Source organism: Hemiscyllium ocellatum, unplaced genomic scaffold (genome assembly GCF_020745735.1).
Source record: "Hemiscyllium ocellatum isolate sHemOce1 unplaced genomic scaffold, sHemOce1.pat.X.cur. scaffold_644_pat_ctg1, whole genome shotgun sequence".
Lineage (NCBI taxonomy): Eukaryota > Metazoa > Chordata > Chondrichthyes > Orectolobiformes > Hemiscylliidae > Hemiscyllium > Hemiscyllium ocellatum.
Genome location: NW_026869149.1, coordinates 222,808 through 249,984, shown reverse-complemented (window position 1 = coordinate 249,984; position 27,177 = coordinate 222,808). Strand labels below are relative to the sequence as shown.

Genomic DNA, 27,177 nt, shown 5'->3' with positions numbered 1-27,177 from the left:
TTTTCTTTAATTTTATTTGCTGTGCAAAAAACTTTTACAACATTTTAAAACCAAAATTTACAAACTTTGTGTTAAAGATAAATGTTAAATAAAATCCATCAAACCTTCCCTCACTGAAACCTGTTGTGGAAGTGCAATCTCCTGGAGAATCCCTGCCCACTCCTTCCTACCCGGGCTCCATGGCTATATACATACCTGGGAGATAGCAGCAGGAGGAGACCATTCAGCCTTTCAATCCTGCTCCAACATTCAATGGGGAATAGCTGACCACCCAGCTCAGTCTCCTGTTCCTGCTGTGTTCCAATCCCCTTTCATGACTTTACCCCGAAGAACTATATCTAAGTCCTCCTTTGGTTTCACTGCCTTTTGTTCCAGTGACGTTGCGGTGTTACTGTGTGGGTGTAGGCAGGGGTAATGTGATGGTGCTGCCTCCTGGAGGATGCACTCAGCATCCCTCATCATCCTGCAGTAACATCAACTGGGTTTCAGCAACTAGAGATAGAAACCATTTCCAGGATATGGGCATCACTGGCTCAGCCAGCATTTATTCCCCATCTCTAGTTACCCTTGAGAAGATGGGAGTGAGCTGCTGTCTTGAACCATTCACAGTCCATTTGGTGCAGATAGACCGACAATGCTGTGAGGGAGTGTTGCAGGATTTTGGCCGAGTGATTCTCTATCTTTGGTTCTTCAAATGCTGGTTAACATAATCACAATCTGCACATGATTTTGAGATTTCAGTCTGCAAATCTTCACCATCTAGCACCCTGTATAAAGGAATATGTACAGATTAGAAATTCAGAGCAGACAATTCTAGCTTCTTTGGAATATCTTTTTCCCCTTTCTTCCCCCGAAGCTGTTACCCTCCAGCCCACTTACTCTCTCCCACCATTCTGACTCTGCTACCCCCTAATGTACACCCTCCCCATTGTCATGGAGTTACTGATAAACAGATCCATGCCACCACTTCCCGTCCCTGGTTAGACTCTGCACCCTTTCTGGGTTCACTTCCTTTCCCTTCAGTTGCTGCAAGTCAATAATGTAACAGCAGAATGAAACAAAAGGAAACAGAAAGGGAGGTGGCAGATGCTGGACAGAAGAGGAACCTTCAGTCTGGGAGAATGGGTCAGATCCTTCTTTGTTTCCCATTTGTTGATTCCCCAGCGTTACAATGAATTGGGGATGGAGAGTGGTCCTACATGGGTGTGGTGACCCCCTAACAGATCAATACCAGAAGCAGATGCATCCCTTCCCCAGCCAATCACAGTGTGAAATACTTTCTGCAAAGTATACTTACCTAAAGCACATGCTCCAAAACCCGCCCACATTCTGTACATGTACAGTGCGGGGTTTCCCCGCACACGTGTGGTCCCTGCCACAGGGATTGTGGGTGTTGTAGTCCCCAAGAAGCCACTGGAGCCCTGTCTCTGGAAAGTGTATGAAAAATGTGGACTGGAGGGTGTTGTGTATAGGATCCCCATTCAGACACACAGGACATATGGGCTGTCACTGGGTTTTACTGAGACACCTGCTTCCACAACCTGATTTTCTGATGTAAGGAATATAGATTCAGCCAACTGGGGCGTGGGAAGTGAATAGGAGGAGCAGATTTTAAGCAGAGGTGGCTCAATGGTTAGCACTGCTGACTCACAGTGTCAGGGACCTGGATTTGATTTTAGCCTTAGGTGACTGTGTTGAGTTTACACGTTCTCCCCGTGTCTGAGCGGGTTTCCTCTGGGTGCTCCCGTTTCATCCCACAGTCCAAAGATGTGCAGGTTAGGAGGATTGGATATGCTAAATTGCCCACAGTGTCCATGCCTGTGCAGGTTAAGCCATTAACCATGGGAAATACAGGGAATGGGTGAGTCTGAATGGGATGCTCATTATAGGGTTGGTGTGGACTCCATGGACGAATACCCTGTTTCTGCACTGTAGGGGTTCTATTCTAATTTCATGAAGAAGAATGTACCTATCTCAATGTGCTGTGAATCTGTGGAATTCCCTCTTCAAAATGCAGTGGATGCCAGGACAATGAGCAGATTTAATGAAGAGATACAGATGTTGAATTTGCAATGAGATGAAGGGTGAGAGAGAGCAGGCAGGAAAACCCAGCTGAGACCGAGGTGAGCTCAATCATCACCGTATTAAATGGTGGGGCTGGTTCGAAGGGCTGCATTGCCTCTCCTGTGCCCAGTACTCATCTTCTTATGGTAATAACTGGAAAGCTGAATCCAAAACTCACCACCCTCCCCAAAGGAGTCATGATTTGGAGATGCTGGTGTTGGACTGGGGTGTACAAAGTTAAAAATCACACAACACCAGGCTGTAGTCCAACAGGTTTAATTGGAAGCACACTAGCTTTCGGAGCGACGCTCCTTCATCAGGTGATTGTGGAGGGCTCGATCATAACCCAGAGTTTATAGCAAAAATTTGCAGTGTGATGTAACTGAAATTATACATTGAAAAATTAATTGTCTGTTAAGCCTTTCATCTGTGAGAATACAGTGATAGTTTGACTTCTTTCATGTGTAAATCACAAAACCCTTCTTTTTAAAGTTGCATTCTCAGGTTAGCTGCTAACAATGGTTTATAGTGAGACGATATGTTGAAGGTGTTAGTTCCCTTTGTTCTCTGCCTATGACCTGATGTTTAGATTGATCCTCTCTCCACAGTCACCACGCTAACATGGACTTGGCTGTACCTCAGTAATTTTTCCAGACACACTGACATTTGAAATATTCACCCACGGACAGAATACACACCTTCCCTTCCACATGAAAAAGGCCAATGATATTCAGATTGGCACGGATCAAGTAACTATCAAAACTGAAAATGAAGTTCAATTTAAATTTCTCATCTGCAAATCTGCCCTTTCAGTTCTCTACAACAGAGAAAACAAGTCACCACCGTTAACACAGGATGGAAATTCATAAGACAATTATAGTATTAAATTGCAGTTTCTTTGTTCCCCCAAAGCTTTAAATCTCAGTCTCACAATTTCTCTCTTCTGTGAACTGAAATCCAAAATAATCTCCTCACTCCTTCCCTCCACACCTAGTTCTAACACTCTCCTCTCTTTGAATTCAGCTTCCTAGCTCCTGCCTACAGACTAAAAACCAAAAAAAGGGGTGGCACGATGGCACGGCAGCCCCACAGCACCAGGGTCACAGGTTCGATTCCAGCAATCCAAAGATGCGCAGGTCAGGTGAATCGGCCAGGCTAAATTGCCCATAATATTAGATGCATTAATCAGAGGGAAATGGGTCTGGGTGGGTAACCCGAGGGTCGGTGTAGACTGTTTGGGCCGAAGGGCCTGTTTCCACACTGTAGGAAATCTAATCTAATCAAATCAATGAGTCTGACTCGGAGCCTCCTGGGTGTTGGTGAATCCTCCCCACACCTCCCAGGGCTTCCTTCTGGGACAGAACGGACTGACGTTTTCCCCCCCAATCTGGAACCTCTTATTTATTCCCCTACTCCGATCCTCTGATGAGAACCATCCTGCACACACTGGCCAAATCATATCTGGTTGAATAAAAATGAACTAAAATGAATGTTCCTCTCCGTAACATCCCTGAATCTTCACCCGAGTTCTGATAACTTTCTGCAAAATACTCCCCCACTGATACGCCGACCACTTGTCCCGATACCAGGGGAGGGGCCATTCCCCTGGGACCTGTTCCCAGAGGGAGGAAGGGAGTGAGCTGCCAATGAAAGATCAATCCCACACACCCACAGCCGCTCTCCCTGGCACTGACCCACCTTGCACATACACCAACAATTGCCCAGCACTGCGCCCATGCACCCATGCACTGGTCTCCCCTCCTGCAGAGCATGCTCCAGATCACACAGGAGCCTGAGTGATTGACAGCAGCCACTGCCCAATAGGGTGGAGGGGGCCGGGCTGGAGGACTGGGACAATGGGATTGTAAACAATGAATGAATGTGGAGGACACTGGGGGATGGACAGGTCAGTGAGGGACATGAGCAGTGCAGCAGCAGGAGGGGATCCTGGACAAACTGAGCAACGGGAGAGTCTAACAGGAGAGAAACTACAGGAAGGTTTTGTTTAGAGGCTCAGGCAGGGACAGCTGGGAGACAGTATGGCCTGGTGGCTTGGGCAGGTTTTCCAATCAGCCACTTCAAAGATGCTGTCACTCAACTTTGAACCTGATCCTCCTGGTCCAGAGGTAAGGACACTACCACCATTTCTTGGTGGACTAGAGGAAAGAAGGGAAGATGTTCTCCGTCTCACTCACATGGAAACTCCATGAGCTCCTACCACTTACTGTCTCTGGTGGGGATGGAGGAGACAGAGCAGATGGGAGCAGGGTTAGGGATATAGGGACTGCCTTTGAAAAGGAACTCACTGTGTTGGTGATATTAATAAGACTCGATACACAGTCACTAACACAAAGCTGGTGTACGTGAACTTTATCCAGAATATGAACACCCATAACTGAGTGGCGCAGACTCCAATATACAGAGTTAAGTCCTGTATACTATTAACAGCTGTGTGTGTGAGAAATCACGTCTCATGAACTTAAGTCAGGGCAAAGGGTGGAAATCATCTACATGGTCTTCAGTAAGGCGTTCAAGAAGGTTCCCCATGGGAGATTAGTTAGCAAGGTTAGATCTCACGGAATACAGAGAGAGAACGAGCCGTTTGGATACAAAACTGGCTCAGAGGTAGAAGACAGAGGGTGGTGCCAGAAGGTTACTTTTCAGATTGGAGACCTGTGACCAGTGGGGTGTCACAAAGGATCGGTGCTGGATCCACTAATTTTCATAATTTATATAAATGATTTGGAAGTGAATATAGAAAGTATTGTTAGTAAGATGACATCAAAATTGGAGGTGTAGTGGACAGTGAATAAGATTATCTCAGATTACAACGGGATCTTGGTCAGATGGTTGAGGATTGGCAAATGGAGTTTAATTCAGATAAATGTGAGGTGCTACATTTTGGAAAAGCAAATATTAGCAGGATGTATACACTTAATGGTAAGGTCCTCGGGAGCGCTGCTGAACAAAGAGACCTTGGAGTGCAGGTTCACAGCTCATTGAAAGCAGAATCGTAGGTAGATAGGATAGTGAAGAAGGTGTTTAATATGCTTTCCTTTATTGGTCAGAGCACTGAGTATAGGAGTTGGGAGGTCATGTTGCGGCTATACAGACATTGGTTAGGTCATGCTTGGAATATTGCGTGCAATTCGGGTCTCCTTCCTCTCAAAACAATATTGTGAAACATGAAAGGGGTCAGAAAAGTATTACAAGCATGTTGCCAGGGTTGGAGGATTTGAGCTATAGGGAGAGGATGAATACACCGTTTTCCCTGGAGCGTCAGAGGCTGATGGGTGACCTTATAGAGGTTTATAAAATCAGTAGGGGCATGGATAGGGTAAATACACAAGGTCTTTTCCCTGCGGTGGGGAGGAGGTACGATGGGGGGTGGGAGACAGAGGGGGGAGACTGAGAGGGGAGGGTGACGGTTAGCTTGTAGATCTACAACACAATCCTGTTCCTGTTTTCTCCCCATCCCCTTCAATCCCTATGAAGGGCTCAGAGTAAGTGCACAGACCCTGGAAAATAGAGCTTTAGGGTGACCAAGTGCTGAAGGTTGCATTTGGGACGTTGACCTTTATTAGTCTGTGCACTTTATCAATAAATGGACCTGGGTTCAATTCCACTGTCCTGGATTCATGTCAGTGGCCACAGACACGCCTGTCTCTGACCCTGACTACTGGATCCCCTGTCACTATAGCTCTGCCATTCTCCTTCCTCCCGTTCTGTGCAGCGGAGCTCTCTGTGGGGTCATGAACCTGGCTGTTGCTGATTTCCCCTGAGAGGCAACCCCATCTGTTCCCTCCCTTATAGAATCCCAAGCGGTGCACAATATCTGTATGAGAAGCGGAATGATCATGGGGAGTCCTGCACTCCCTTCCTGAGCCTTTTGCTTGATCTGATGGTCACCCATTCCCTTTCTGCCTGTGTAACCCTCACCTGCAGTGTGACTAACTCACTAAACGTGCCGTCCATAACATTCTCAGTATTGCTCCACAGTGAGTCCACTCTCAGCTCCAGGTCTGAAAAGCAGTTTCCCAGTAGCTGCAGATGGACACCCTTCCTGCACACACAGCCGTCAGGGACACTGGAAGTGTCCCTTATTTCCCACATTGTACAAGAGGAGCGCCCCACGGGTCTGAGGGCTCCTGTAACAATGTGTCTCTAGTTTCAGCTAGTTACTCCCATTAGGAGAATTTAAGTGAGCAAAAACCTTCCTTCTCTTCCAACATTTCCATTATCATCAAAAGCCCCGATCTTTACTTAAGCTGACATTTTACACTTTAAAAACTGTTTTAAAGAAAACACTCAGCAGGTATCGCTTACAACTTGGCTGTTCCCTTTGGGAACATGTGAATTGCTGAATGGCCTGGACTAAAACTGAAGCTGTGGTTCACCTTCTCCCTGTCTCCCCTCGCTCTATTTACACCCAACTCCAAAACACTCTCATTGAACCAAGCAGCCCTCACGGTGCAGCCCTGTCATTTTCATTGTCTGCTCACACCTACACTGCCCTCAGCCTCCTGTCCTGTTCCAATGCATCTCAATGGGAGCTGAAGAACTGCATCTCATCTTTCAGTTCAGCCCTTTGTAACCCCAGAGTCAATACGGACCTCAGCAGTTTCTGAATGAACAGACAGTTGTCAAAACCTGGAACATTCCACCCGAAATGGTGCTGGAATTTGAGTCCATAAGGAATTTTAATCAGAAGCTTGCAGGGAATTGAAAATGAGGAGTTTACAGGTTAACATCAGAAAGTGGGTGATTGGGTCTAAATCTGACAGTTCCTATGTAGAGACGAGGTGTAATTTGGACAAATCTGCGTTCCCTCTCAGGGCCCAGAATTGAGCACAAACCCAAAGGGTGATCCCTTGGAACATCTTTCTGCTTTTTGCTTGAAAAAAAAAAGATACTTTCCCACAGACAGAACAGACACACCTTTCTCCTTCCCCAGTTAAATGTCAATGGTATTCCGATCCTGATGACCCTGCTGACGATAGAAAGTTGATTTTGAGATCCCTGTCTCAATTATTAAATAAAATCCTATAAAATGAATTCACAAAATAAAACTCACAGTCAGTGCAGGCTGAACAGTAAAGACAAATACTTCTCTTGGTATGTGTTTGATGTGTAAATGCTCCTCTTCAAATCACCCCGACCCCACCCAGGAAGAGGATATGCCCATGCGCCTCACTGTACCTTGTCCCCAATAAAGATGGTGGCCATAACCCAGAACCCATCACCGCCTGAGGCCCACAGCCGTTTTCCCATTTGCTGTAAACGTGGGACCAAGAGTTTCTAATTCAGGCCTAACTACCTGTACAGAGTGTAATTAAACCCTTCCAGTCTAAACTGATCCAACTCCCCTTTCCCGTTTCCTCCTTCTGCACACACTAAGGGTCATTCTAGGTCCAGTGACCCTCACTCAGAACTGACTGCAGCTGGGAAAATTAGAATCCCTACAGTGTGGAAACAGGCCATTCGGCCCAACAAGTCCACACTCACCCTCTGAAGAGTTTCTCAACCAAACCCATTCCCCGACCCTATTATTTTACATTTACCCTGACTAATGTACCTAACCTATACATCCCTGAACACTACGGGAAATTTAGCTTGGCCAATTCACCTTACTGCACATCTTTGGACTGCAGGAGATAGGGGGTAAAGAGTAAATAATAGGTGGGGACAGAGCCCAAAAGAAAAAATAACATTTGGAAAGAAAGGAGTAGATAACAATCTGCTGGGAGGGTGAATAGCTGTGAATGGAGGGGACAGGAACCTGTGTCTGGCAGCAGCTCAGTGGAGGTGCTGGAAATGGCAGTTGATGATCTACGTTCTGCTGCAAAACAGACCCTGAGCTTCCAGCTGCCTGCTACTTTAACACACGAACCTGTTCCCTGGCCAACATCTCTGTCTCATGCTTACTGCAGTGTTCCAGTGAAGCTTGATGCAAGCTGGCAGAACATTCCAGAACATTCCAAAACACACCATATTTCAAGGACTGCAATTTCCCCTCCTACGTGGTCAACAATACCCTCCAGTGTATCTCCACCACTTCCCGCACCTCTGCCATTGAACCACACCTCTCCAACTGCAACAAGGATAGAACCCCCCAGTCCTCACCTTCCACCCAGATACAACGCATCATCCTCCGCCATTTTCACCACCTACAATCAGATCCCACCGGAGATATATTTCCCTCTCCATTCCTTTCAGCATTCCACAGAGACCATTCCCTGTGAATCCTAGTCAGATCCATGCTCCCCAACAACCCACCTTCCACTCACAGCACCTTCACTTGTCAATACAAGAGGTGCAAAACCTGTGCCCACACCTCCCCCTCACCTCCAACGGACCATTCCCCATCCAGCAGAGATTTTCCTGCACATCCAAACACCTCACCTATTATGGCCTTTGCTTTCGCTGTTGTCTCCTGGGACACCAACTTGCGGAATGTTTCAGGGAGCATTTCTGGGACACATGCACCAACCAACCCCACCATCCTGTGGCTGACCACTTCAACTTCCCTACCCAATCCTCCAAGGACATGCAAGTCATGGGCCACCTCCACCACCAAATCCCAGCTACCCGACGCCTGGAGGAAGTAATTGGGACCCTTTAACCACAGAATCAAGGTTTCCTCATCTCCCCTCCCCTGCCTTATCCCAGATCCAACCCTCCAACTCGACACCACGCCCTTAAACTGTCCCACCTGTCCACTTTCCTTTCCAATTATCCACTCCACCCTATCTCCATTACCCTCTAACTACATCTACCCATTGCCTTCCTAGCCCACTTCCCACCAACACCACACATCCCTCTTATTTATCTCTCAGCCCTCTTACTTCCCACCCCACTCCCAATCCCGGCATTCCTGATGAATGGAATATGCCCAAAACGTCGATTATCCTTCTCCTGGGATGCTGCCTGACCTGCTGTGCTTTTCCAGCGCCACATGTTAACGCAAGTTGGAAGAACAACACCTTATCTTCTACTTGGGGTCCCTGCACCCCTCTAGCCCCAGTATCAAAATCAATAATTTAGGTCCTGAACTCTCCAGTGTCCTAGCGCCATAGCCTCTTAACCCACACACCAGGCCTTGTTAGTACATAACCTACCATGACACATTAGCTATAGTTAGCCACTAACAGTCCCCATAAACAGCTATTCACCCTCCCCCAGCCAGATCGTTATCCACTCCTTTGTCCAACTGCTCCCATCTCTTTGGACTCTATCACCACCTATCATTTACTCCTTAACCCCGATCTTCTGCATATATACCAACATTTTTTTTCAGTAGCATCAGTTCTGAGGAAGGGTCAGCAGATCCAAAATGTTAACTCTGATTTCTCTTCACAGATGCTGCCAGACCTGCTGAGCTTTTCCAGTATCTTTTGGCTGTTGAGTGAGATTTACAGCATCCGCAGTTCTTTTGGTTCTAATTTACCAGGAATTTCTAATTCAGGTCTAGCAGCCTAAAACTGTGCGTTTATAAACCCTCCGAGTCCACAATAACTCAATTTCTTCCCCAGACTTTGCAGTCTCTCCCACTCCCTTCACACTCACTAGGTCCCCCCCCCCCCTCACCGTGACACTGCGCCTGCACAGCTCATGGCCATGTGTTGGCCTGCTGGACCCACCCCAATTCACTCCCATTGGCCGAAGGATCACGCCAGTTCTCCTATTGGTCTGAAGCTGCTGTCAATCACCTGGGCCCCATTGTGACATGAGTGGGCTCCTCCCAAGAGCATCGGATGATGAGGGGTGACCTCATAGAGCTTTCTAAAATCATGAGGAGTATGGATGGGAAAAATAGACAAGGGCTTTTCCCTGGGGTGGGGGAGTCTAGAACGAGAGGGTGTAGGTTTAAGGTGAGAGGGGAAAGATTTAAAAGGGACCCAAGAGGCAACTTTTTTCACACTGAGATGGGTGCCTGTATGGAATCTTCTGTTTGGGGAAGTGGTGGAGGCTGGTACAGTTACACCATTCGGCATCTGGATGGGCATGTGAATAGGAAGGGTGTAGAGGGATATGTGCCAAATGTTGGGATATCTGGTCGGCATGGACCAGTTCGACCAAAGGGTCTAATTCCATGCTGTATGTCTCTATGACTCTGCCCTGGGATAAGCTTCATCATTCACAGTGAATGGGGCAGTAACACAGAGGACAAGGGTTTGGGGCTATTCAGCTGTACTGGCCGCTCTGGAGATGGTGCCAGTCTATCCCAACTCACCTCCCATTTGTCTGTAGACCTCCAAATCCTTCCTTAAAAAAGTTACATTCTAAATTCGTTTTCTCAATAACTACTGGATCTGCATCCAGCTGGCGGACAAACTGTTCCAGATGCTCAGAACTTAGTGAGTACAATAATCTTCACATTTTTAACCTGTTTTATTAGCCATTTACCTGAAGGTAGTTACTCAAAATTGTGACGTTAATAATTTCTCCCTCTGTCTCTCTGTAAATTAAATATCCTGGAAAGAAATCTGCTCCTGGTCGAAATTCCTGCCTAACCTTCTCAGCTCCAAGAAGAATTAGTTGATCTTCTGCTAACTCTCCATAAAATAGAAACCCATCTTAATTTTAGTAGTGCCATAAAGATGTACAGCAGAGAAACAGACCCTTCGATCCAAAACTTGTCCATGCTGACCAGATATCCTAAATTAATCTCATCCCATCCACCAGCTCTTGGCGTATATCCTTCTAAACTTTTGCTAATCACATACAACATCTCAAAGGCATAATTGGGTAATTGTACCAGCCTCCACACTTTCTCTGGCAGCTCCTTCCACACACGTACCATGTTCAGCTGGAAACATTGCCCCTTAGATCTCTTTTCAATCTTTTCCCTCACACCTGAAGCCTGTGCCCTAAGCTTTGGACTCACATATCCTGGGAATAAGACCCTGGGATTTCACCCTATCCTTGCCCCTCACAACTGTATCCGATGCTCCAGGGGAAACAGCCCCAGCCTATTCACCCTCTACCTATATAGCTCAAACCTGGCAACATCTTTGCACATCTTTTCCGAACCCTTGCAAGTTTCACAATATCATTCCGATAGCAGGGAGACCAGGACTGAAAGCAGAATTCCAGAAATGGCTGAATCAATGTGCTGTGCAGCCGCAAAATGACATCCCAACTCCACTACTCAATGTAGTGACCAGTAAAGGCAAGTACACTAAACACCTTCTTCACTACCCTGCCTATGATTCCACTTTCAAGGAACTATGAACCTGCATTCCAAGGTCTCTTTGTTCAGCAACACTCCCCAGGACCTTCCCATTAAGTGTATAATTCCTGCCCTCATTTGCTTTTCCAAAATGGAGTATCTCACATTTATCTGAAATAAACTCGACCTGACAATCCTCAGCCCATTTGATTGAAGTCCCATTGTACTCCGAGGTAACCTTCTTTACTGTCCAGTGCACTTCCAATTTTGATGCCTACTGTAAACCTACTAACTATACCTCATATAGTCACATCAAAATAATTGATATAAATGATGAAAAGCAGTGGACCCAGCACTGATCCTTACACCATATTGCTCATCACAGGGCTCCAGTCCAAAAAGCACTACCCTCCATTTCCAACCTTCCCGCCAATTTGTATCCAAATAGCTGGTTCTCTCTGTATCCCATGGTGTCTAACTTGCTAACCAGTCTGTTATGTGGAACCTTTTTGAATGTCTTTCTGAAGTCCAAGTTAGTGATGTATGTACAAAGCCATGCTGACTATCCCTAATCACTTCTTGCCTTTCAAATTACATATAAACCTGTCCTTCAGAACTCCTTCCAACACCTTGTCTGCCACTAACTTCAGCTCACCTGTGTATTGTTCCCTGGCCTTTCCTCATCACCTTTCTCAAATAATGATCAGGTCCCATAGATTTACTCGGCTTTATGTATAAGACATCGAGTACAACCTCCTCTGTAATATGGATATTTGTCAAGTCATCGCTATTTATTTCTCCAAAGTCTCTAGCTTGAATTTTCTCTTTCAGTAAAAGCTGACATGAAATCCTCGGGTAGTATCTCTCCCACCTTCTGTGGTTCCACAGACAGCCTTGTTGATCTTTGAGGGTCCCTATTCTCTGCCTGGTTACTCTTTTGTCCTTAGTGTTTTGTAGAATCTCTTTGGATTGTCCTTAAACCTCCTTCCCCCCAAAGCTCTCTCACGTATCCTTTTTGCCTTCCTGTTTTCCCTCACGTGCACTCCTACTGCCCCTATACTCCGAGGGATTCACTCAAACCCAGCTGTCTGTACCTGCCCTATCCCACCTTCATCTTTTTGACCAGACTCTCAATTTCTCTAGACACACAGCATTCTCTACACCTACCAGACTTGGCTTTAACAGGAACATACTGTCCATGTACTCTTGTTGCCTCATTTTCACAGGCCTATGGAGGCAATCGCAGATGAGGACATGGAAACAGTCATTCTCAGTAAATAGGTAGTGTTGGGAAAGATAACAGCCCAAAAGTACATGGGTCTCCTGGCCGTGATGGAATGCATCCCAGGGGACTAAGAGAGATTGTGAAGGGTCTATTGTCCTTCCTTGCTAGAGGGATGGTTATGCTGCAGCTATACAGGATGCTCGAGAGCATAGCGTCAAAGTAAGGTGGTATCAGATTTAGGACAGAGATCAGGCCTGCTCCTGCTCTTATTCCTTCTGTTCTTCTCTTCCCACTTTCCAGCCGTCCCTTTATCTGGGGGTTGCAAAGAAATATTGAAAGTTCTCGTCTTGTACTGTCAAAATTCACCTTTGTCCAATTTTGAACACTAACTTTTAGATCTGATCTATTATTTTCTGGAACTATTTTAAAACTAGTAGAATTATCGTCAGAGAATCCCAAGTGTGGAAGCAGGCTATTCGACCCATCACATCCACACTGACCCTCAGAGTCTCCTACGTTACCCCTGGAACGCTGCATTTCCCAAGGCCAATCCACATAGCCTGCACATCCCTGAACAATATGGGCAATTCAGCCTGGATTATCCACCAAACCTGCAAATCTTTGGACTGCGGGGGGAAACCAGAGCACCCGGACGAAACCCAGACAACCTGAATAAGGTGATCATCCTGTTCTTATTTCCCAGTTCCACCCAAGTAATTTCAATGGGCGAACCCCCATGAATATCCTCCCTAAGTACAACAATGATGTTATCCTGAATCAAACACACCATTCCACCTTCTCTCTTATCCCCCTTTCTATCTTTCCTTTTACATCTATTCCCTGGAACATGAAGCTACCTATCCTTTCCAACCTAAGCCATGTTTCTGTAATACCCACTATATCACAGTACCATGTTCAAAATCCTATCTTAAGCTCAACTGCTTTCCCTGTAAAACCTCTTGCATTGAAATAAATGCAGTGCAGTGCTATCAAAATGACAGACTGATGGGCAGAGGGGGTGGGATGGCCCTATTGGTGAAGGATGACGTTCAGTCCCTTGCGAAGGGGGAGACACGAATCAGGGGATGTAGAGTCAGATTGGAGGGTGACTAATGTTATCCCACATTTCAAAAAAAGTTGGGAGAGATAAAACAAGGAATTATAGACTGGTTAGCTTGATGTCAGTGGTGAGAAAGATGCTGGAGTCAATTATAAAAGATTAAATTATGGCTCATTTGGACAGCAGTAATAGGATTCGTCAGAGTTAGCATGGATTTACAAAGGGGAATATACTGATTGGATTGAAAATTGGCTGGCTGACAGGAAGCAAAGAGCAGTGATAAACGCTTCCTTTCGGAATGGCAGGCAGTGACTAGTGGGGTACCACAAGGTTCGGTGCTGGGACCGCAGCTGATTACAATATACATTAATAATATAGATGAACATACTAAAAGTAATATTAGCAAATTTGCTGATGACACAAAGCTGGGTGGCAGGGTGAAATGTGAGGAGGATGTTATGAGAATACAGGTTAACTTGGACAGGCTAAGTCAGTGGGCAGATGCATAGTAGACTCAGTTTAATGTGGATAAATGTGTGGTTATCCACTTTGGAAGCAAGAACAGGAAGGCAGATTACTATCTAAAAGGAGTCAAGTTTGGTAAAGGTCAAGTACAACGAGATCTAGGTATTCTTGTACATCAGTCAATGAAAGCAAGCATGCAGGTACAGCAGGTAGTGAAGATAGCTCACTGCATGCTGGCCCTCATAACAAGAGGAATTGAGTATAGGAGCAAAGAGGTCCTTTTGCAGCTATTCAGGGCCCTGGTAAGACCGCACCTGGAGTATTGTGTGCAGTTTTGGGCTCCACATTTGAGGAAGAGCATTGTGGCTATTGAGGGAGTGTTGGATAGGGTCACGAGGATAATTCCTGGAATGGCGGAATGATCATATGTTGAAAGATTGGAACGACTGAGCTTGTATACCCTTGAGTTGAGAAGAATGAGGGGGGATCTGATTGAGACCTACAAGATTATTAAAGGGTTGGACACTCTGGAGGCAGGAAGCATGTTTCCATGATGGGTGAGTCCAGAACCAGAGGACACAGGTTAAAAATAAGGGAGAGACCATTTAGAACAGAGGTGAGGAGAAACGTCTTCACCCAGAGAGTAGTGGACACATGGAATGCACTGCCCCAGTAGGCAGTGGAGGCCAAGTCTCTGGATACTTTCATGATTCCACTGATTGTGGATGGTCAGCCATGATCATAATGAATGGTGGTGCTGGCTCAAAGGGCAGAAACGCCTATTCCTGCACCTATTGTCTATTGTACCTTGTCAGTCCGACCTCATTCTGTGCCTTGCCCTTGCCTGTCTAACTTCTCAACTGTACCAGCCTCAGGGTTACCTCCTTTCTCACTATCTCTTTAGGTTTACCCCCACGCCCTCACTGGTTTAATGCCTCCCGAGTAGCACTAGCAAATCTCCCTGCTTGGATATTAGACACCTTCCAATTCAGGTGTAATCCATCCTTCTTATGCACGTCAATTCTACCCCAGCAGAGATTCCAATGATCCAAAAATGGGAATCCTTCTCCCCTGTATCAGATCCTCGGCCACGCATTCATCTGCTCTACCCTGCTATTCCTACTCTCACTAGCATGTGGCACAGAGAGTAATCCAGATATTACTACCCACAAGGACCTGCTTATTATCCTCCAGGCTAGTTTGCAATATTCTCTCATCAGGACTTCATCCTTTTCTCTGATGTCATTGGTATCAATGCACAGCGACCTCCCACTGATCATTCTCCCCTTTCAGAATATTCTGCACTCTCGGAGCCATTCTTCACCCAGGCAGTAGGGAGGCACCACCCCATTCTGATGTCTCACTGTCAGCTACAAAAACTGCAGTCTGTGCTGCAGACTAGACAGCCCCCTATCACCATCGATCGCATGAAAACAGATATACCTCACATTACACTAGATTCATTACACTAGTAACTTGGCTGTCAGTGTGATATTCCCCTGAGAGTGTGACCCCCGACGCTTTCCAAAACAGTATACTTGTTTGAGGTGGAAATAACCACAAGACTCCTGCACTACTTTGCCCTCCACTCCTCCCTTTCCGAGAGGAAACCCATCTACCTGACTGGATCGGCAGTTTTCCTACCTTTCTGAAACTGACACCTATCACACCCCCCGGCTCCTGTAAATTCTTCATTACCTTTAACTATCGCTCCATCTGATCCATGAAACCCTACAGGATTTGCATCCTCACTTCCTGCAGACAATCAGGATCATTGAAACTTTCCTTAATCTCCTACATCCAACAGGAAGAGCACATCACTGTACGAATGGCCATCTCTGCGCCTTAACACAGAAAAAGGTGCACAGTCTTACAGCTTTATAAAACTCTACTCTAGAATAAATTAGTACCAATATTTTATGATACATTGACTAAGTTTTTAAATATAAGATGTGTATTTAAAGAAGTAAACCGTCACCAAACTGAATGTTGTAGCTTTACCTAAATAAAACAAACTAAGATTTATCTTTGAAGAGACCAAAACCTTGTGAGTCACAGATGAACAGCACTAAACAGAACCTTTGGTCAAATTTGTCCATGCCGACCAGATATCTGAACCTAATCTTATCCCTCTTGCCAGCACCTGGGTCATATCCCTCTAAATCATTCCTATTCATGTGAAGTATCCAAATGCCTTTAAAATGCTATAATTGTCAGCCTCCACCACTTCATCTGGCAGCTTATTCCATACACGCACCACACTCTGCGTGAAAAAGTTGCTCCTTAGTTCCCTTTTATATCTTTCCCCTCTCACCCTCAACCTATGCTCTCTATTTCTGGACTCTCCTACTCAGGGAAAAGACCTTGTCTGTTTACCCTATCCATGCTCCCAATGATTTTACAAACCTCTATGAAGGTCACCCCTCACTCTCTGATGCTCCAGGGAAAGAAAGCCCCAGCCTTTTTGCTCTCTTCCTGCAGCACAAACCCTCCAACCCTGGCAGTATCGTTGTAAATCGTTGTTGAACGCTTTCAAGTTTCACAACATCCTTCCGATTGACGGACAACAGAATTGCACACAATATTCCAAAAGAGGCCTAACCAATGTCCTGTACATGACCTTCCAACTTCTATACTCAATGCTCTGATCAATAAAGGAATGTATCCCAAACACTTTCTTCAGTATCCTATCTACCTGCAACTCTACATTCAAGGAAACATGAACCTGCACTGCAAGATATCTTTGTTCATCAACACTATCTAGGAATTTGCCACTAAGTGTATCAGTCCTGTTAAGAATTGCTTTTTTTTTAAAATGCAGCACGTCACATTTATCTGAATTAAACTCTATTTGCCACTTCTCACCCATCTGAACAGCATCCTGTTATAATCTGAGGTAAACCTCTTTGCTGTCCACTATACCTCCAATTTTGGTGTCATCTGCAAACTTACTAACTATACCTCCTATGCACATATCTAAATCATATGTATAAACGACGAAAAGTAGTGGACCCTTATGATCCTTATGGCACTCCACTGGTCACATGCTTCCAATCTGAAAAACAACCCTCCACCACAACCTTGCCTTCTACATTTGAGGCAGTTCTGTATCCAAATGGCTAATTCTCCCTGTATTCCATGAGATCTAACCTTGCTCAACAGTCTTCCATGGGAACCTTGTCGAGTGCCTTACTGAATTCCATAGATCATGTCCACCTCTCTGCCCTCATCAATCCTCTTTGATACATCTTCAAATAACTCAATCAAGTTTGAGAGACATGCACAAATTCTTGCTGACTATCACTAATCAGTCCTTGCTTTTCAGAATACATGCGCATCTTGTTCCTCAGGATTCCCCCCAACAACTTGCCCAGCATCAATGTCAGGCTCACGGGTCAATAGTTCCCTGGCTTGTCCTTACCACCTTTCTTAAATAACGGCACCACATTAACCAACCTCCAGTCTTTCGGCATCTCACCTGTGACAATCGATGATACAAGATATCTCAGCAAGAGGCCCAGCAATCACATTCCCAGCTTCCCAGAGCTCTAGGGTACATCTGATCAGGTGCTGGGGATTAACCAAGCTGTACGGGTTACAAGACACCCAGCACGTCCTCCTCTGTAAGATGGACATACTCAACATCTATTTCCCCACATTCTATATTGCCCATGTCCTTCTCCACAGTAAACACTGATGCAAAATATTCAGTTAGTATCTCTCCCATCTCCTGCGGCTCCACGTGTGGGCTACCTTGCTGATCTTTGAGGAGCCCTATTCTCTCTCGAGTTACCCTTTTGTTCTTAATGTATTTATAAACACCCTTGGGATTATTCATAACTATTTGCCAAAGCTATCTCATGTCCCCTTTTTGCCCTCCTGATTTCCCTCTTAAGTATACTCACACTGTCTTTAATGCTCAGGGTTTTTTTTTGGTATTTTTGGATTGGAATAAATGCAAAATATTACATCTTGATAAAACAAACGAGGGCAGACTTACACTAATTAAAAACAGAGCCTCGAGTAGCGATATGGAACAAAGAGGCTGAGGACTTCGGGTCTTTCAAGTCTGTGCCACATGTAGACAGGGTGGTTAAGAAGGTGCTTAGCACGCTTACCATCATTGCTCAGATCTTTGAGTACAAGAGTTGGGACGTTATTTTGGATATTGGGAAGGCCTTTTCGGGAATTCTGTGTCCAGTTCTGGTCATGCTGATATCGGGAGGACATTATGTAGTTGGAACGGATTCAGAAGCGATTTACCAGGATGTTGATGGGAATGAATAATTTGAATTCTAAGCAGAGGCTGGATAGGCTGCGACTTCTTTCACTGGCGCGCAGGAGGCTGAGGAGTGACCTTATTAGATGTTTCTGAAATCACGGAGGGGTGGTTTCAGTAATGTGAACAGAAGGTGTCCTTTCCAGGAAGGGACACGATTCAAGACTGGGTACATACCTTTGAAGGTGACAGCAGAACGGCTTTAAAAAGTCGTTTGGGATTTTTTTTTTGTTCAGGTAATGGTTTATGTGTGGAATGAACTATCAGAGGAAGTGGTAGCTGTGAATCAAATTACAACTTTAGGGTGGCACGGTGGCTCAGTGATTAGCCCTGCTGCCAGGGCCCCAGGTTCGGTTGCAGCTTTGGACAACTGTCTCTGTGGGAGTTGCACATTCTCCCAGTGTCTGCATGGGTTTCTTCCAGGGGCTCCAGTTTCCTCCCTAATGAGAGAGCAGCCCTATGGTCTGGGAGGACAATGCTGCCTTTACCTTTTACACAGTGATGCCACTGTGTCTCTGGGGTGGGGAGAGGGAATGCTGAAGGTGGGGGATGGGACACCACTCAGGCACAGTGCTTTGTCCTGGAGGATGTTCACTTTCTTTAATATTGTTGGGGGCTGCACTGATGGAGGCAAGTGGAGAATGTTCCAACACAATCCTGATGTGTACCTTATAGAGAGCAAACAGACATTGGGGAATCAGGGGTTTGGGGAAACTGAGGTCGTTCTCCTTGTAGCAAAGGCAATTGAGAGGAGCTGTGACAGAGGGGTTTAGAAAAGTTACACGTTATAATAATCAACCTTACACCCATCAGCTCATTATACAAGGCTTACAAGACACACATTAAATGTTTGGGAAGTTTCAAAGGAGAACTTTTATGTAGCAAATGGGATTCAGATGGAATACAATACTCACACACAATGCGAATATCCAGGTCCTGATGAACTGACTAATTCAATCAGAGTTTGGTGTTACAATGACTGAGATTACCATCTGAATGTCCACCTGTAGTATCCTGTAATACACGTTTATAAAAGCCATCACTGTCAGTTCAGGTTAGAAACTCGCACCATCCCCTCCTCCTGGCCCAGGATGACTGGACACATTACTCCTTGTGGAGGTCAGCAGTCAGTTCAGGTGGAAATCTATGTTGGTTTCTCGGAGTTTCCACCTTGGAATTTCATGTGACTGAACAGGGCAGATCTTTGACACATGGGACCGAATATTCCAAGAATCAGTGAGATGTGGAGAGCAGGATTTGCTTGTTTTATTTCCTTCCGTGCTGCCGCTGTGCCTCATCAATAAGACATGGGGTGTGAAAGGCTCATGCAGTTCGATGGGCAAGTTGTCTCCATTCTGACCAATGGGCAGCAAGCTCCTCCCATAGAGTATCTCTAAAAACAGAGCAACTCTGCATGCTTCACACTGCCCAGTGTTCCCAGTAAATTCTTCGAAGAATGGGGGTAGGGGGGAACTCCTGGAAAAGGCATAACTGTAAAGTTCTAAGAGGATTGTGAAGAGAGAGAGATACATAGGAGAAGGGGGCAACAAGTTGCCAGATGGAGTATAATTTAGGAAAATGCAAAGTCGGTCATTTGGGAGGGGATAATAAGAGAACAGAGTGCTATTTACATGGTGGAAACTGTAGAAAGCTGCACCAAAAAGGGACCGGGGGGTCATTGTGCAGGAAACACTGAAAGGTAGCAGATTCTGGGTCAGTCACGAAATCAAGGGTTCTGTTTCAGATTCACCAAGTTTAAGGCAACGCCGACACGAGTAAGGGGTTTCAGTAGCAATGGAGCTGGGGTGAGGTGGAGACAAGCAACATTTTAGAGATTGGAATTCCTGGTGTTTTTGATTGTGCAGATGTCTGCTCAGAAGGTCACCTTGGGGTTCCAGATATGACAAGAATGTTGTGAAGAGTCTCGTTCTACCTCAGACTGCACCCAGCGAGAGGGAGGGGCTCAGCTGGAAGGGAAAGAAATTTGTATTAGCATCTGAAGGTAATGTGTTTACCCATTACAATGTTTCATTGTAGGAAATTGCAGTTAATCGAGTAGTGGGAATGTGATAAGCAGTTTGGTAACTGAGCAACAGTGGAGCAATGGAGAGGGATGATGGGGAGGGAGAGCTGGGCATCGTCAGTGTACATGTGAAACCTCACACTGTGCTTTTGGACAATTTCACCTCCTGACAGTATGTCGGTGAGATACAGGAGGGACCAAGGATAGATCCTTGAGGGACACCAAATACAAGGAATTCAGAAAGGAAAGGGATTGTGGAGATGGAGCAGAATTTACAAATGATGGTGAGGTCAAATGTTAGTTTTTTTGCAGAATGGATGAGAAGGACATAACCAGGAAAGACAGACAGACAGAACAAGGAACAATACCTGTGATTTGGCGAGGGGGAGTGATGAGGAGGAAACAGAGTTGGAATGTCTGTAGTTTAGTGAGACTAGTAAAAAATCAAGATGAGCTCCGATAAGGCTTGACAAAGAGACTGGAGAAAGATGTAAGTTTGGGACAAAAATCAGGAACACCATGTGAGGCAGTTTGTCTCAGTGGGCTAGTGGGAGGGAGGGAAGCAGCAGAGGCAGCTGGTCGGATTGTCTCAGTCTTAGTGACAGAGAAACTCAGTGTGCTCCTGTTGTTGGAGAGAAGGATGAAGGAGACAGGATGATGGGCAGTGTTTTACAGAGAAACAAAACCGGGGTTAGTGATATTTAAAATGAATGAACAAAACTAATATATTTAACTTTTATCCAGAATATTAAAATGTACAACTGAAGTCATCGTTCGAATCCCAGCTCGGCAGATGGTGGAATCTGAATTCAAGGAAAACATAACTGGAATTAGGAATCTCCTGATCTCCATGGAACCATTGTCAATAGCGAAAAAAATCCTGCCATCCCGACAGTGGCCCAGCCAACTACTCACTGTATTAATCACTGCAAAGTCTCAACAAAGGAATGAAACTGGATGGACCACTTGGCATCGAACAGGGCATTAGGAAATACAACCACAGAATCAGCCCTCTCGACTCTGCAACATCTTGCTCACTAACATCTGTTTTTTTGTGCCAAAACGTGGCGAGCTGTCTCACAGACTAGTCAAGGAACAGCCTGACACAGTCATACTCACAGAGTAATCCCTTACAGATAATGGCCAGACACCAACATCACCATCCCTAGATATCGAGAGTGTGGTGATAGAAAAGCACAACAGGTCAGGCAGCATCCGAGGAGCAAAAGAATCGACATTTCAAGCCTAAGCCTTTCATCAGCCTGACCTGCTGTGCTTTTCCAGCACCACACTCTCGACTCTGATCTCCATCTGCAGTCTTCACTTTCTCCTGAAATTTCTGGATATGTCCTGTCCCACCAGCAGGACAGACCAGGCAGAGGTGATGGCACAGTAGTGTACACACAGGAACCATTTGCCCTGGGAGTACTCAGCATTGACTTTGGACACCAGGAAGTCTCATGGCTCCTGCTGATTACCACGTACCGTGCTCCCACGGCTGATGAATCAGTTCTCCTCCATGTTGAATAACACTTGGAGGAAGCACTGAGACAATAACATAGTGACAAGCCTACTCTGGGTACAGGATTTCAATTTCCTCTACCAAGAGTAGCTCAGCAGCAGGATTACTGACTGAGCTGGTCGGGTCCTCAAGGACATAGCTGCTCAACTGGGTTTGCAGCAGGCGGTAACCGAACCAGCAAGAGGGAAAAACATACTAGATCTTATCAGAATGAATCTACCAGCTGCAAATGTATCTGTCCATGACAGTGTCGGTATGAGCGATAACTGTTGTTATCCCACAGTCTTTTTGGAGACAAAGCTTCACCTTAAAGTTGAGAAAAACCTCCGTTGTGTTGAGTTCTTCTATCATCATGCTAAATGGGACAGATGTAGGAACTCAAGTTGGACATCTCTGAGGCACTGTGGGATTACAACAACAGCAGAACTGTACTCCAGCACAATCTGTAATCTCATGGATTTGTAAATCCCGCACACCCATCACAATGGACAGGTAAGGAGGGCATGCCATGAGCAGCACCAGGCATACCTTAAAATGAAGTGCCAACCTGGTGAAGCTACCAAACAGGACCATCTGCATAATCAAACAGCATCAGCAGCAAGCAACACAGCTAAGTGATCCCACAATCAATGGATCAGATCAGAGCTCTGCAATTGTGCCACACCCAGTTGTGAATGGTAATGGACAATTAAACAACTTGTTGCAGGAAGCACCACAGATATCCCCACCCTTATTGATGGAGGGGTTTCACACATCCATGCAAAAGATAAGATGACAGCATATGCAGCAATCTTCAGCCAGATGTAAAGGGGATGAAACATCTCAGCCTTTTCCAGTGGTTCCTAACATCACAGATGTGAGCTATAAGCCAGTTCAATTTAGTTCGAACAATATCCAGAAATGGTTAAGTAGTGTAAAGGCTATGGGTCCTGCTAACATTCTCGGCAATAATACTGACAGCTTGTGCTCCAGAACTTGCCACCCATCAAGCCACATACTGCTCCAGCACTGGCATCTACCGACAATGTGGAACATTGCCCAGGAATGTTCAACACAAAAACACAGGGCAATCCAACCCCGGCAATTTCCCTCTGTCAGTCCACACTCAATCAGAAGTAAAGTGATGGAAGACGTCATCAACAGGGCTATCCATCAGCAGCTGCTCAGCGACAGCCAGCTGAGTGACACTCATTTTAGGCTCCACCAGGGCCACTCAGCTCCCGATTGTGTTACTGCCTGATTCACAACCTGACCTCCAGCTGAATCCCAGTGGAGCCCAGTCCCACTCCAACACAACTATTTCTAGCTGATTCCAACCTCATCTCAGCTCATATACTGAAACTCTCATTCATCATGTGTTATCTCCAGACTTAATTGTCCAAACACACTCCTGGCCAGCCTCCCAAATTCAACCACCCTGTAATCTCAAGAAAAATTGAAAGCTGTGTTGCCCACGTGCTCACTTCTCCCCAAACATGTTCATCTGTCAATAGGATCCTATTCATAAGGAACAACAATTTAAAATTCTCATTCTGGATTTGATTCCTGGCTGTGATCATCCCTAGCTCCCTGCACCATACATCCTTTGAGGCCTCAACAACCATTTTCTTTGAGACTCCCAACGACTTGTTAATTCATTACTTCAACTATGTGGCTGATTCTACAGTTGCGACAGCACTATGGTCTGGAATTTGCAGAGAAAACCTCACAGGTCTGCTTTCCACCGTTAAGACCTGCTTTTTGGCAATGCTTTTGATCACCTGACCTAATATCTCCATCTCTGGCCTTATATCTAAAGTTCTCAACAGTATTTTTGTGAAATTATAAGCATGATAATAAAATTACAAACTGTTCTTGATTTGGACATTATCTTCAAATCATCACTGTTGCTGTAATGAATAATCTGTAATGTCTCTTACCCAACCACATTGTGGGAGCACCTTCACCACACAAACTGCAGCTGTACAAGAAAGTCAAACATCACCCTCTCCCCAGGCAACAGGGCTTTGGCATTAATCACTGGGATCTGTGGGAGGAGAAACACAGTTGATGTCTCAGGGAGTGCAAAACGGATTACAAGGAATGAAAATGGTTCAGAATTTGATAGTCAGAAATGGAAGGAAAATACACTTGCTTATTGGAAAAAAGAATTCTTGACAGTCAAAAATATTCAAGATAAAAGTAATCTGATAATAGAGCAGCACATGGTCAGGGGCTGGGCCACAGTGAAAAACTCGTTTACAAAGGGTCTATAAAAGTAATAATACAGTATTAAACAGACCAAAAATACCCCCATGGTTGGAGACTGAGGAAGCTAGACATTGACAAAGTGGTCCTGAGGGAGCCCAGAGGTGAATCAGAGCAGGATTGGCTGCTGTCGTCACAATGACACTATACCAGAGAGAGGCTGCACATGCGCCTGGCTGCACCTTGCCCCCTACAAAGATGGCGGCTCCGCACGTGTCCAGGGAATCGTTGTCCCAAATAAAGATGGCGGCCTCACTCAGGCCTGCAGCCGCTGAGGCAATTCCCCATTTACTGCAAATACGGGACTGAGACGTTCACATTTGAGTTTTCCGACATGCACAGTTTGTTTCTAAAACCTCTCCGCTCATAGCAACACAGTTTTTGTCCCGTTTCCCAGTTTATTTCTTGCCTTACCGTCTCCTTTCTCTCCATAACTTCCCGAGCATTCATTACAGCGACTCTGTCGGGCGCGAGGGTGATCACATGGTTTACTTTAGCTCCGCCCTTCATTCCCTGTGATTGGTTGAAGGACTAACCTCCCGCTAGGTCCTCCAGCTCCGCCCACCGTCCTTTCATTGGTCCGGTGCTGACATCAATCACCCGGGATCACTGTTGGCTGGAGCATGCGCAGTGTGTCCTGCTTGTGCTGAGATGTTGGGTCATGTGATGGGAGGTAACAACAATGACTGCAGATGCTGGATCCCAGATTCTGGGTCAGTGGTGCTGGAAGAGCACAGCAGTTCATGCAGCATCCAAAGTGCAGAGAAAAAGCCCTTCATCAGGAATAAAGGCAGTGAGCCTGAAGCGTGGAGAGATAAGCGAGAGGAGGGTGAGGAGAAAGTAGCATAGAGTCCAATGGGTGAGTGGGGGAGAGGATGAAGGTGACAGGTCAGGGAGGAGAGGGTGGAGTGGATAGGTGGGAAAGAACACAGGCAGGTAGGACAAGTACGGACAAGTCATGGGGATAGTGCTAAGCTGGAAGTTTGAACTAGGGTGAGGTGGGGGAAGGGGAAATGAGGAAACTGTTGAAGTCCACATTGATGCCCTGGGGTTGAAGTGTTCTGAGGCGGAAGATGAGGCGTTCTTCCTCCAGGCATCTGGTGGTGAGGGAGCGACGGTGAAGGAGGCCCAGGACCTCCATGTCCTCGGCAGAGTGGGAGGGGGAGTTGAAATGTTGGGCCACAGGGCGGTGTGGTTGATTGGTGTGGGTGTCCTGGAGATGTTCCCTGAAGCGCTCTGCTCGGAGGCGCCCCCTAGTCTCCCCAATGTAGAGGAGACCACATCGGGAGCAACGGATACAATAAATGAAATTAGTGGATGTGCTGGTAAAACTTTGATGGAAGTGGAAGGCTGCTTTCGGACCTTGGTTAGAGGTGAGGGAGGAGGTGAGGGCACAGGTTTTACAGTTCCTGCGGTGGCAGGGGAAAGTGCCAGGATGGGAGGGTGGGTTGTAGAGGGGCGTGGACCTGACTGGGTAGTCACGGAGGGAACGGTCTTTGTGGAAGGTGGGAAGGGGTGTGGAGGGAAATATATCCCTGGTGGTGGGGTCTTTTTGGAGGTGGAAGAAATGTCGGTGGATGATTTGGTTTATGCGAAGGTTTATAGGGTGGAAGGTGAGCCCCAGGGGCGTTCTGTCCTTGTTACGGTTGGAGGGGTGGGGTGTGGAGGGCGGAGGTGAGGAATGTGGACGAGATGTGTTGGAGGGCATTTTTAACCACGTGGGAAGGGAAATTGCGGTCTCTAAAGAAGGAGGCCATCTGGTTTGTTTTCTGGTGGAACTGGTCCTCCTGGGAGCAGATACGTCGGAGGCGGAGGAATTGGAAAACGGGAAGGCATTTTTGCAAGAGGTCGGGTGGGTTGAGAGTTTGCTGAGGGTAAGAATTCCCTTTGCGTGAGCTCTGCAGTAGATTTCCTTTATTCATGGAGGGCATTGCCTTCCTACTCATGACTGTATAGCTGTGACTGATGATTCAATGCTATCTGAATCAGTACATAAACACCCCATTTTCACAACATCTGAGATCTTTAGCACATTGTATTACGCTCTTCTTTGGAAACAACAAAAACATGAATTTAAGCCTCAAGGAATTGGAGCAGGCTTAGGCAATTCATCCCTTTCAGCTTGTTCCCCCATTCTATCAGATCATGGCTGGGCCAACCCAGGCCTCGAAACCTACTTTTATGCTTGATCCGCATAGCCCTCAACTGCTCAATATTTCAAAAATCTATCTGCCCTCTCTTAAAATAATTTGAGATAGAATCATACATTCCCTACTGTGTGGAAACAGGCCTTTCAGCCCAACAAGCCAGAACAACCCTCCGAAGAGTAACCCAACCATTCCCCTCCCACATTTAACTTCCACAAAAGTTTGGGTGAGAAAATTCTAGCCATTCACAGAGAAAAAATTCTTTACTTTTTCTAAAATGAATGTCCCCTTGTTTGAGACTTCATTGGTGCTAGAAGAACTAGTCAACATCTACCCTGTCAAGCTCCTCAGAATCTTGTTTCCATGAGATCACCCCTGCTTATCTATTCTTGATAGGTCAACCCTTTCATCCTCGAAGCAGCTAAGTGAATCTTTTTTGAATGGTCTCCAATGTTGGTTTATCCTTTATTAAATATAGAAGCTAATATTGTATACAGCACTGCAAGTGAGAACTCAGCAACAGCCCCAGTGTGGTTAACCAATCCTCAATCCATGCTAATACATTACCCCAATACCATGAGCTCCTCAATTGTGCAATTAACTTTTATGTAGCACCTTATCATTTGCATTTTTAAATTCCAAATAGAGAATATCATGGGATTGCCCTTTATCAGCCCTGCTTGTTATCTCCTCAATGAACTGTCGCAAATTTGTCAAATATAGTTTCTCTTTCACAAAACCCAGTCTACCATGTTTAATGATAAGCTTTTCTAAATGTCCTGCTATTTCTTACTTTAATATTCGACTCTGTGGATTCTTTCAGTAGATTTGCTAAGTATGATACCCCTCTCTTAAATCCATGCAGACTCTGTCCAATCCTGTCACTGTTCAGTAAGAAACTTGACTGTGCTCCAATATAGTTAGTAAATGTATATGTATTTATTTTTAAAAATTGATTACTTATAAATGCTGA

The 27,177-nt window shown here is 45.7% G+C and overlaps 1 long non-coding RNA gene across 1 annotated transcript; it reads right to left on the bottom strand.

Annotated features, from left to right (window-relative positions):
- On the bottom strand, positions 1-24,556 carry LOC132814058 (uncharacterized). Its single transcript, XR_009644274.1, has 4 exons — positions 24,472-24,556; positions 23,730-23,836; positions 19,180-20,232; positions 1-767 (listed from the first exon to the last, which is right to left on the bottom strand). It is a non-coding gene; the product is annotated as an uncharacterized LOC132814058 (long non-coding RNA).
- Between the last annotated feature and the right edge of the window lie 2,621 nt (positions 24,557-27,177).